We start from the raw sequence: 12257 nt of genomic DNA on the forward strand, positions 1-12257 counted from the left end.
TACGGTTTGTCCAGTGATTACAGAATTGTGTGTTGACTCAAATCATTACATGTTTCCCCATGAGAATGCAAAGTTAAAGCTAAGAAACATCAGATAAGACATGAAACTCTTATTTCAATCATCAAACTCATGCAGTATAGTGCCATTGTACTTGTACATGTTAAAAAAGACTAGAAAAAAAGTTTGCATAAATTACAAACTAAAAAAAACGTACCACTTTTAAAGGCTAGGTCAAGTGATATCCACAGTTTCATAACTTCACCAATCACTGTTTATCATTACTCACAGTAATTCACAAAAGCAGCCTGTTTTTTTGAGCAAAACAGTTAATGTGTTCCTTATCAAGAGTACCTTTAATAAAGGGGAAAGAAATCAAAGAGCAAAAACTAATGTACCGGTATGTAGTATGTACAGTGTATGGCCAATTGTGGTGTGCGTAGTCATTGCACAATAGGAATCCAGCATAACGCAATGTTTTATATTATTGTGAAAGTAGTTTAAGTCATATGACATTAACTCAAATAATACATTGTATTAGTTGAATTCATGTTTATTCAAGTCTAGAGACATGTACTTTTTTTTTCTTTTAGACCAGTTTGAATGTCTAATCTCTGCATTGTTCTGAAAACAAAAGTCTGTTCGCTGTACCTGAAGCGTAATTAACCCTGACAAACAGTTGTATGATAATTTCAAATTGGGACAGAAAATTTGAAGCGATGGCCTCAATTGTTTTTAACACTACTTTCCACACAAAATACTCCGCTGGCCCACAGATTCCATCAATTGCCCCTTCCCATGGAAAGTGGTTAAAAAAAAAAAAAAAAAAAAAAAATCGCTCAATGTGCACCTTGTGAGCCTTCTGTAGTGATGCGAATGCTGTAGACCCCCCCTACATCATTTCCCGCCACGATTCCGCAACGCGCAAAGATTTTGCCGCATTGTCTCATTACTTTTTTCATTGAAGTCTCCCGCATATTTTGAGACCAAATTTGCGACGTCCAGGTACACCGTTCTGCAGTTATGTAATGTTTTGCATTTTAAATGCATGTCGACTTGAAAACAGCTCAAATTCATGATATTGTGTGCAAATCCAATGCAAATTGTGTTCTTTTGTTAATTTGATATTAATTATTGTTTCAACCTTTGACCAGTGAAATTAATCAGTCGTAATGTAGATAAGCTTAAAAAAGTGCCTGCAACAAATTTTGGCAAAAAACAATAGAAAACAAAAGGTAAAAAACATTAAAATACATAAGAAATTAACAAAACAATAAAAAACAAAAGAAACTGATTTTGATTATGCTATTTTTTTTGCAAGAAAATTGTTTGATATGTCTTGAGGAACTCTTACACAAAAATTTAGCAATCCTTCAGGCTTTTTTATGGAGTTACAGGTGAAAATATGATTTCATGCGTAAATTTGCATAATTAATTTACTAAAAAAAGAAGCCAATATCTTTTTACTGTATGACCACATAATCTTGTAGTTGACATCTGGCTCTATCATCAGGCACAATTTTGCCAGACCAGGACCTGTCCATTGGAGTCTTATTCACTTATTTCATGGTTAGTAACGTTACAATACACACAGGCTGTGGTTAGTAACGTTACGTGGTTAGTAACGTTACACATTTTGACTGCTGTTATTTCTAACTTCTATAGTGATTAGTAATACTTATTTTTATATTTCAGTTAGTCATTGGACACAGCAGGAAAAATTGAAATATTATCATTCATAGACACTTTATACTCTCTGGAGGTAAATAATTTCACTTTTTGGTTAGTAACGTTACATGACTGTCCAATGGTTGGGGAAATGCACACATGTTTGCATTTCGAAGACATGTAAGTTGATTTTACTTAATCTATCCATGAAAGCACTGCATTGCCTCTATGAATTCAATATTTGTGGCTAGAAAATGGCATTTAACTTGACTAGCTATCTTCTTTGCCATTATGGAGATTTTGCTGATGAAATTCATTCTGAAAGATTACTTGTTCAAAATTGGTGAATTCAATACCTAAAACTATCAAGATACCCTAAAAAATAGTCTTTCCTGAATTATCAATGTGTTCTTTCTGAAGTCAAACACAAAAATCAAGGAAAAAACCAAATTGAAATTTTATGGTCATGTCCCTCTAACTGCGGAATTGCCCATATACATAGTCTCGTTATACCTTTTGACACTTCATCAGATGACTCGTAAGACAACCTTCTCCTTCCCGGTTCTAGGGTCATCTTCGTTCATCTTTGCAAGCTCAAATACCATGATGTTGACATTAAACAATTTTTCTATCTCATCCAGTTCACAGAGTCTGACACCTTTGAATGATTTCATTGATTCTGACGTGTACTGTCAGTAATATCTTAAAGCCATTCTGTTAATTCTCCTCTTTTTGCTGTGTAAGTGGGTAGCAAAGCAATGGAAGAAGCAAAGGTTGGTATTAATGTCAAGATTCATCAACGAGACCTGTTCCTGATAATGTAATCGGGTAAAGATCCTCCTTGGTGTCCAGTGGGGAAATCTCGCAATGGGTAAATATAAAATGACAGATTGGCGATGCGTTGGACGGTCCATTTTGAATTTGCTCTCTGTTGTCTCGCTTATTCCAGGTAGGAAAAGGAATCAAAAGATGTGTGGTCCGTGATCTGATGGGAAGTAGGAAACAATTGACTGTTAGTAGAGGCGTATTGGTATCTTAACTCCCCCGTCTCGTTATTCCATAGAATGAAACCAAATGCCGTGTTCACCTTGAATGCTACCCTTAAATATGTGTCTTGCCAACAGTTTCATCTCCTTGTCATTGTCACAGCTGGCGAAAGCATGTGATGGCTTGCTGGTCCAGTGTTTACTACTTAAATATGGTACTCAGACAAAGTAGCACAAAACATAATGATTCTGGATTGTCTAGATACACCCGCAGTTGACCAACATTAACGCCATCTATAGTACCGTAATGAAATCACCACGGCATAAAAACTGCCTACTCTTTATACTATACCATTCCATATCAGTAACCACATATCCAAAAGGATTTAACAGTGCACCTATCATTTTGATGCCTACCGAAGAAAATTAGATATTTTCACGTGCTTATAATCTCTAAACTGCCACAGAGTCTACACTGCATACAAGTGGTACAACTTTCGACAACTTCTGTACATCATTCCAGATCCACTGCAGGCCTGTTGTGGAAAGAGCATTCATTTCCTTGACAAAGGGCTTTAGGAAAGCACTCATTTCAGGCTTTGTTTTCCCGAACCACAGTCCAGTCAAGAGCACATTGTCTCTTCTCATTTTCCCAAGATTTCCAAATTTTTATGTTACAATTTCAACCTACACAAATCTGTTTATTAAAATGTACATCAGCTTCCATTCAGCTTTCACAATTTAGCCACAAATCAATATCAGAGGAATTCATCCGGATCATAGCTGGTCATTTTGAAAATCTTTCATTCAACTCAATGGTCATATAAATTGAGGATGTATGAATTGATTTCACTTATCATCACTGTAGACAAATTTTCACACCTTCCTGCCTATGATGTGTCTATACTAGCTAATGTTCAAAAATGGTTGCACCAAAGAAAACCAAGTTCAAGTTTATTGCAAGCTTATGTACATTTGTACAACACAATTCTGATAGTGTATCTCACCTGGACAGCAGGAGCAGGTACCGATTCCTTTTCATCACCTGAATCAGATTCTGAAAGAGACATCGGTGAGTCAAAGTTCCGTTGAATCTTTCTCCTCTTTCCTCTACCAGTCCACGTCTGTCTCTGTTGTTCGTCCATCACAGATTTTGTTCCTTTTTGCAATAATCTTCTGCATGGACTCTGATGTACATGTACATGTAATAGAAAAATTGAATTACTTTACAAAGTAAACAAAGTACAACTGTCTAGACAGTTCTACTGATATAAGAATAGGAAGGCATGCTGTGAAGCAAGACACAATAACAAAGATACTAAGAAAAGATGAGGTACGTGTCACATGCATATACAGCATAGTTTCATAATCATAGAGGTCTATAATTTATGTCGTAAGATCTAGACATACCTCTGCAGAACTTACTCCCCGACAATATACAGACAGATCTTTTTTGGCCAACTCAAACATTTTTACTTTTAATTTAGTATTTAGACCCTGCATGTTTACTGAATACTAGTCGTCTAAAGATGTCTAGACTGTTGAGTAATTTCAACACTTAGGTCTACACGTAATTTAACATGTCTACTTTAGTACTTACCATGGGCGGCAAGAATTTTAGCATGGTGTTCCTCTTGTCCTTTTTTCCCCCTAATATACAAAACCATTCTGACTCCGGTTGAGCATTTATCTTGCTTAGTAATACTTCCTGCAGCTTTACATTATCCATATAAACCTGCAGCGCTTGACCTGAAAATAAATAGCTATTATATAAGTAACCACTATAAATAATCTACTGTCTTCTTACAAATTCAACCATCTCATTAAACAGAAGTGGGGGGGGGGGGGGGGGATAACTTCCGTGCATTACACATTATCACATACAGTACATAATTCAAACAGTTTTCAAATAGCTTGCGCTATAGGTAATACACTATGAAAGGCTGTTTACATAAAACACCTCGTCAATTTACCAGGACCACTTCTCCTTAGCAGAGTACAGCTTCAAATAATAACTGTGATATTCAACAACAAAGGGATATTATAATGAAATTATTCACTTACAATTTGACTGATGACTGGAAGCTGCTGTTACCAGACTTCATCTCGTCGGCTCAAGCCATTAACCAGCAGACCCTGCAGTCTAGCTGCTGCAGCTGCTACACACTCTACAATAACGGTCTTGCCTCTTCAAGATCTCAGCTTCAAATGACAAAATTTTTCTACTGCTATCAAAGATCTATTGTAACGCCCTGCTCAAAAATCTGAAGCTACCACTGACAAACAAAAGAGAGTTATCAACACCTGGATAGAACATTCCTGTGTATAGATATCTGGCCTAGCAACAACACATTGCTGAAATACTCAAGTGTCAGGCTGCCAGTGAAGAGCAGCACTGTGCTGGGGAAGCTAAGTATCTCCATCTACAGAATAATGCTAATCATTCCCCAGTGGTCTATGTAGTACATAGGGACAATAACAACAACATATACTGGCTTCATAAAAATAACCTCAATGGCTATGCATTATGAATACGAACAGAGATTGGGGGAGAAATGACTTGTAACAGTCATCAAAGCATTGCAGTTCAAAAGTAAAAAGATGTCGCACCTTGTTTGATGTCTGTGAATGAGTTTGGATTAATTTCTGGTGCTTTTCAAGGATATCTGCTTCAGTAGGCAATGTGTGTTATCATCGTCGGTGTCTGTGGTTGGAAGAGAAAGATCTGTTTGGGGTGGTGTCGCCCTGCTGCCCTCAGTCTTGCGGCTGTCACCATCGTCAGTTTTTTGGTGTCGAAGCAAATTGCCTCTCCGGGTGAATTCTTTCTCGCACATCTCGCAAACGTACATCTCCGGCCGATGATCAGGATGTCTGTGACGCTGTACATCATTCTTTTGAGAGAATTTGACTTCACACTTCTGGCATCCTGCTTTCTCCACCTCAGAGGCATGAAGTTTTGTATGCCTGAACAGGTTATCGCGTCGATTGAATATCTTTCCGCAAATATCACACATGTGATGAGTATGTTTATCACTTGGATGGTAAATCCTCTTATGACGATACAGATTTGCCCAATGTTAGAAGACTGCTCCGCATGTATGACAGTTGATGGTTTCTGTGATGGCAGGAATGATGATAGGAGTGTTGGCTAATAAACACACATGAACTTCTCTCACATGTAATCTGTAAAGATAATAGTGGAAAACATATTTTATTTCAAAGTATCACATGATTAAATCACAGATCGAATATGCCGGTACAATAAGAGTCGAGCGGAAATGTCACAATAAAATGGGTCTCTGCAAACAACTGCTCAGTGTGGAATGCCACCTGGTCAGCTAACAAACAAGCATCCCTTAAGGGACTGCAAAACTATGAACTGAATGACCATCACAAATTCTTAATTCCTCCTACACCCATATACCTCTCCACAAATGAACCGCAGCCAAAACTATCCAATGAAAATATCGAACAGCAAAAACCCAAATATAACCAAAAACTTAATGACAGGCACTGGATTATTCTCTCAGAATATACTCTACACCTCTCAAAATCTTAAACTATAACCAACTCAGTATGAAATAACCAAACTTATACGAATGTGGAATATTTCAAAACCAATCAGTGCCCGCTCACTAAATCAGCTATCCTATTGACATTCTTGATTTGCTTCTTATCTGCACTTGGCACTGAATTTTCTTCATAGAATGATACAACTTTCTGCCTCACATCCAGAGGATGGCCAGGAGATCCAGTATACTGGTCTGATCTGTTGGAGAGAAGTTTCCTGGTTGTCCCAAATAATGAAGTACTCCTTTTTCCCAAGGGAGCCCCAATGGGTGTAGAGAATCCCAAAGATATACAAACCCCCTGAACAAATACATCTGGGAGTTAATGTTCAAAGTATTGAATTAACACTTACGCTGCAACACATTCACACCCTCCTGACTTGATCTCTCCTGCCGATGAGTATATCACCCACGTCAAATATGGCTGTGCACTCTGTCTCTGTTCAGGTTTGACCTTCCCTTGTATGTACGGAAAGTCTCCTTCACCCTGAATGGATCCAACTTCCAACATTTCCACATGTTGATCCACGAACATGCGATAGCCATCATCACCTTAATAATTTTTTAGTCTCTGTGCAGTCCACTCACACTCAACAGTCAAAAAAACAAAAATATCAGCACAGGTGATCATTGGTAGTGTTTTTAAGTCAGCTTCCCACGTTACAATTTTGCCGTTCAAGTCTACCACCGAGCCGTCTGCCGCCGCCACTCTACGGCGCTTCTTCGCTGATTCCTCCCGGTCACATGGCTCAATGACACTATACATTTCAGCTGCTTTCACTGCAATTGATATTAGCTAGGTCAGGCCTGCGTTTGCCATGACAGGGGATGCCTCTTTCAGTCAGAAAAGCTTTTAACTGGGGAACGGTCATTCCCTCAAATTTCCGTGAAGGACCTTCCATGATGATATCACTGTCCTATCTGCACAACTGCCCAGCATTCTGAAGAGTGTGCATCAGGACCTTGTCCCTGTTCTCATCTCCACCAATACTGTACCATCCCTTTAACATACTAAAATACAGTCTTTTAACACATTCCTATCTAATCACATATATATATTACATTTAATATTACGCATGATATACCTTTAAGAAAAAAGAAATGCAGTACACCTGTACATAACATAATTCTCTGCTGGAAATTATTATCTCTTTATGCTAGTTTATTATTTCTTTTATTTAACATAAAGTAGCATGTAATACAACTCAAAATGAATTGGATAGAAATAAAGAACACTTAAACGATGTGACAGAGAAAGGGTAAATTCTACTAAAGTAGACAGGCACTCCTTAAGTGTTCTGAGATGTGCTTCTGTTGGCATCAATTCCTCAGCCAGTGAACTTCGAAATTTGACTACAGGTAATTATATTTCCACGCCTTTGTTCCGAGGTTTCTCACTAGATATATTTTTAGTCGACAATCACATCCACTGGCTAGCAGTTCCTCAGAATCTTCTCATCTATCAACATGCTTTCAAAGAATGAAATATGGCTAAAAATGTGGCATATGTTGACTACTCAACATGCAAAGTTGTCTGAAATGATTTGCCCCAACTTGAAATCACAAGTCAAATTAAATGTTGCATCTGAAAGATATATATCAATTTTGAGCTGCTACCCCTCATTTTTATAAGAGAATATTATGTGGTGAGTTATTTGAAATTTATGGACTGAAACTGCCTTTGTATGAAGTGAAATTTTCTTTCTAAGACCTAAGAGTACCTCACTGTTAACCGAGTGTGTGAAGAAAGAAGAGTACTAGAGGTATTTTGATGGGGTAATAGGATCTAAAACATTCAATTGTTCATCGTCAAAAATTCACATGTAGAAATTCATGTCATAGGTAGCAGTTTGATGAGAGGTAGGGAGAAGTTGTTCGTATGCAGCATTGCTTGTGATGTTTGTAGAATGCTAAATGATGCAATGCTCTTAAATGTGTACAGTGTGGTCATATTCAGACACATCTGTTTGTTTGTTTGTTTTTTTACTTTGTCTTTTTGAATATTAACCTAGCCATTCCATATACAGTGTACAAACTTTAATTTCTTTGCCAAAGTGATGTGGCACTATGAAAACCACATCATCTGCGTACATAAAAAAAAACATCTTTTGTATAGTTTACTTTTAGTACATGTACTGTATGCTGTGGTAATGGTTTCAAAGAGACAGGTCTTTGGTAGGCACAGAGAGTTCTGGTAGAAGAACATGGAAACTAATGATATTCTTCAATGATGATATTGTTTTTGCTATGAATTGAGCAGCAAGAATTGACAGATTTCAGTAGTTTTTAGTTCTGTCTCTGTATGCCTTCAGTGGCAGTATGATCGTGCAACGCAAGACCAGGAACCATATTTCTCAACTGCAACCTCCCTCTCAGAAAGAATACTGTTCAGATATGATGTATGTAAATGTCAGAAGTGTGTGTGACAGTTTTATCTTTTGTTTTCCCCCACTTAAATGATGTGGTCATTACACGAGGAAATACAGTGACCAGAATTTAATAATTGTATTGTTTGGTAATTAAGGTGACAAAATGCTACAATTTGCAAAGATTTTTGTTGTTGTTGTTGTTGTTGTCAAAATTTAGTATAGATAGACATTTTGATAGTGTTTCTGTTGGCTGGTTGTGACGAGCTTATAATTTTCAAAGGAGTAAAATTTGAAGTATTTAGTCTATGTGATAATTTAGATATAGGATTCAGGTGTAAGGCTAACCTGGAAGGTCTATAGTATACTGTAAACGCCAATATTTTCGCGCGATTAATTTTTCGCGCTGAGCGGCTCGAAAACATATTCGCGGGTTCTTAAATTCGCGTTCCGCAGCGGGTTAATACACAGTCGCTGTTTTCATCCAGCGATGCCAGCGTATGAAAAGCGAGTGCGAGTACAAGCGCTCAACTACGTAGTACACTGTACATGTATTTTACTCGATACATAGTACTAGTATTGTAGTCGCGGGGATGTAGCACACAAATCGGCCGTGGGCTCGGTGCGTGCGGTGTGTGCGATGATACTGCTATATGCGTAAACATGTCTGTACTACGTAGCAGTATCATCGACGAAGCGCACACAATTCAGGCCGTTCAAAATGTGCGTAGAAAATTGCGAAGATATATTCGCGCGTTTTTGAATTCGCGCTAGCTGAACGTAGCGCGAAATCCGCGAAAATTAATGTACCGCGAAAATTTCCACGTTTACAGTATGTGTGTAGTGATAGTATAAAGATACATGTGTGACTTTTGGCATGTTTTAAGCAGCTGCTACTCAGGTTGTGGGTATTTTATTGTAGTACAATATTGATGAGAGGTCAGGGTAAAAACTTGTTAGTTGCTGTTCCTCATTTCTTCAAAGATTGGTCTTTATTCCTTTCTTTTTCCCCCTATTTGTGTATTGATATGAGGTTTCTGCAGTCAGCAACTATGCAGTAAGAGGTTATTATGATCTACCATGAAACATGTATGAAGGTAGCATGCAATCAACTTGTGTAGGGTATGTTATCAGCGACATTCACTTACACAGATTCTCTTGTTTTATCAGTGGGAGCCCTAACCAAATCTCTGTCAATTCTCTGATGTATAGTTCAGAATGCCAAATATGTGTGTGGAATGTAATCATGTCAGGTTAGAGCAAACCATACTTTGTTAGTTTTGTAGATTTAGTGATTATGAAGCTAAGTCACAGTAATGCAGTGTCAATAAAATCCCTATCTTTTTGAAAAGGAAAATAATAAAGTAAACATGGCTGAAGATGACAGATCATCATGTTGGGATTTCATCTTTGAAATAATGCAAATGTTGTGTTCAAGCAGAGCAAGTCCAGACTGTTATTACTGTAAGTTTCAGCAGGAGTTTGCAGTGTCTGAAATTAGAAATGATATTTCATCATGCATAAACTACTATTTGACAAATCAATCAGAAATGGTTGTGTTGTATGCTGTAAAACCCTATCATGAAGTCATGTGGCCAAACTTATAGATCATACTTTTTACTTTTGTGAATAATTTAGGCTAGCCATGTGCAATATCAGAAAAGTTAAAGTTCATGTGAGAAATTTGAATGGTTTTAATTTTTTTGTGTGGTTATCCTGTTTGTTATTTCCTTATAATGCCCTGCAAAGCTGGTAATTTAGAATCAATGTATTTACCAAGAAAAGAGTGAATGAGGAAAGCCTTTGTATTTGATATAGTTTATTTATTTTTGGGGGTCTACATTCATCATCAGAAAGTGTAGTCAAATGTTAATGAAAGAGGCTTTGTCATAATTTGGAGGCAAAATTCTTCTTTGAATGTAAGATTTATCTTAAAGATTTAAAAACATGTTTTGATTGCCAGTTCTTTTTCCTACAGGAAATGATATGAGAATTTCAAATGGCGGTTTACATTTTGCTAGATCACATCATAGCATCTAGATAATGCTATGTCCAATTTATTTATGTGGTGTAGTATTAACTTACTAATATATCTGTCAGTATTATTTTCAAGTGTGAGACACCATTTTCTAAACTTGCATTGTATATTCAGGCAATGAGAGGTGATCCATACAGTATTGATTCTGTGCATCTGCTTACCAACAGTGATGATCTTGTAATATTCATATGAAATACTTGAGTATAATGACTTACAATTGCAGAGACCTTCAGTATTCTAATTACAAAATGTGTTTAGTTGTGCTGAATTAGAGTGAGCGATCACTTTTTCAAAATGAAATTAATCAATCAGTCAAATCACTTTAATCAAAATGGGAATCGTAATGTTGGAATGAAATGAGACGTGACTTCAAGCGTTGAGTGTCTAGCAGTCATTAGGATTGACACTTGGGGTTTGATTTCAGACATAATTGAAAACATAATTGAGTAAAATTGTTTGATTGTCGTGTAGGAAGCACAACTGTTTCATTTTTTTTTATTGCTGTACACATACTGGTTCAAGAAGTATTATTCTTCATAAAAATGACCAGGAATGTGTGAGGAATAGGTTTATCTGTCCCATTTTTAGGTTGATATAATTTTTTTTTTGCATGATATTTGGTACATCAGGTGCAATAATGATAACCAACAGTATTCCAATGCTTTCTTAGTCTCCTGTGAGATGAGTTGGTTGTAATTGTCTTTTCTTCAGCTCCTAGCAATACCATCCCAGTGTCCGTAGTTTTCCTAAGATCAGTATTTCTGATGATAATGCTTTACGTGTTCTTGTTTGTGGTCATTCTGTGAGTTATATCTTATGCACCAGAGTAAGGAAGTCTTTCCTTGTGATTGAACAGTAAAAGCTGAATTTTAAAACTGAAGATGCTCAGTGCTGTATTGGAGCCAGTGTTTGCCCCACCCCATAGGTGTGCTCAATATCAAATGTAGGAAAGTCGATTGCAGTTGCATCATTGTCTAAGTAATATTCTTTTTTTAAGAGATATTTTGGGAAGTTTCCCTATTTTTCTCCCTTGTGTCATCTTGTTCCTGTTGTCCAACAAATATAACCACTGCAGCAAGATCTCTGCCTAGTTTGATGCCTCTTTGTAGTGTATGCTCCATCGTAATAGCATTAGAATGGGGCATGGATTACTCTTGTTTAACCTCAAGTGAAACTGACTAGAGTGATTGAAGAGTAAGAATATCCAAGTGTCAGTATGCCAGTTAAGATGCTATATCTGCATGATTTAATCTTTTTAAAGATTGTCGTATTGTAGAGACCTTAGAAAGGTTTAGTAGCAGCAAATTTAAATGTTGTTTTGTCCCTGGAAGACACTATAAATCTGTATCAGCTGACAGGGTGAAGTACTGCCCCATGACCCCTCCCCCCCCCCCCCCCCCAAAAAAAAAAAAAGAATGAAACTAGAGAGATGTAAGTTTTTGTCTTATGTAGATGAAGGTGATTTTGTCCTTTTTGGTCCTGGTGATGAGTTTTGGTGTGTACAAAGATTCTGTTGCTTTGTTTTGTTTTGTTTTTGTTGGGTTTTTTTTTCTTAGAGAAAGAATACTGATTATTTGTCATGCATGTGTTGCATGGAAGTCATTGTATGCAAACTTGTATCCAATACACCTCT

At 37.0% G+C, this 12257-nt stretch overlaps 1 protein-coding gene and 1 pseudogene across 1 annotated transcript in view; one reads left to right on the top strand and one right to left on the bottom strand.

Annotated features, from left to right (window-relative positions):
• Positions 1-12257, top strand: part of LOC139723414 (pre-mRNA-processing factor 39-like) — a 444659-nt gene that overhangs the window by 423009 nt on the left and 9393 nt on the right. The window lies entirely within an intron of this gene.
• Positions 6570-7122, bottom strand: LOC139723379 (uncharacterized; annotated as a pseudogene).

Source organism: Diadema antillarum, unplaced genomic scaffold (genome assembly GCF_040938485.1).
Source record: "Diadema antillarum isolate AM-2024a unplaced genomic scaffold, OU_Dant_1.0 scf00000188, whole genome shotgun sequence".
Classification (NCBI taxonomy): Eukaryota; Metazoa; Echinodermata; class Echinoidea; order Diadematoida; family Diadematidae; genus Diadema; species Diadema antillarum.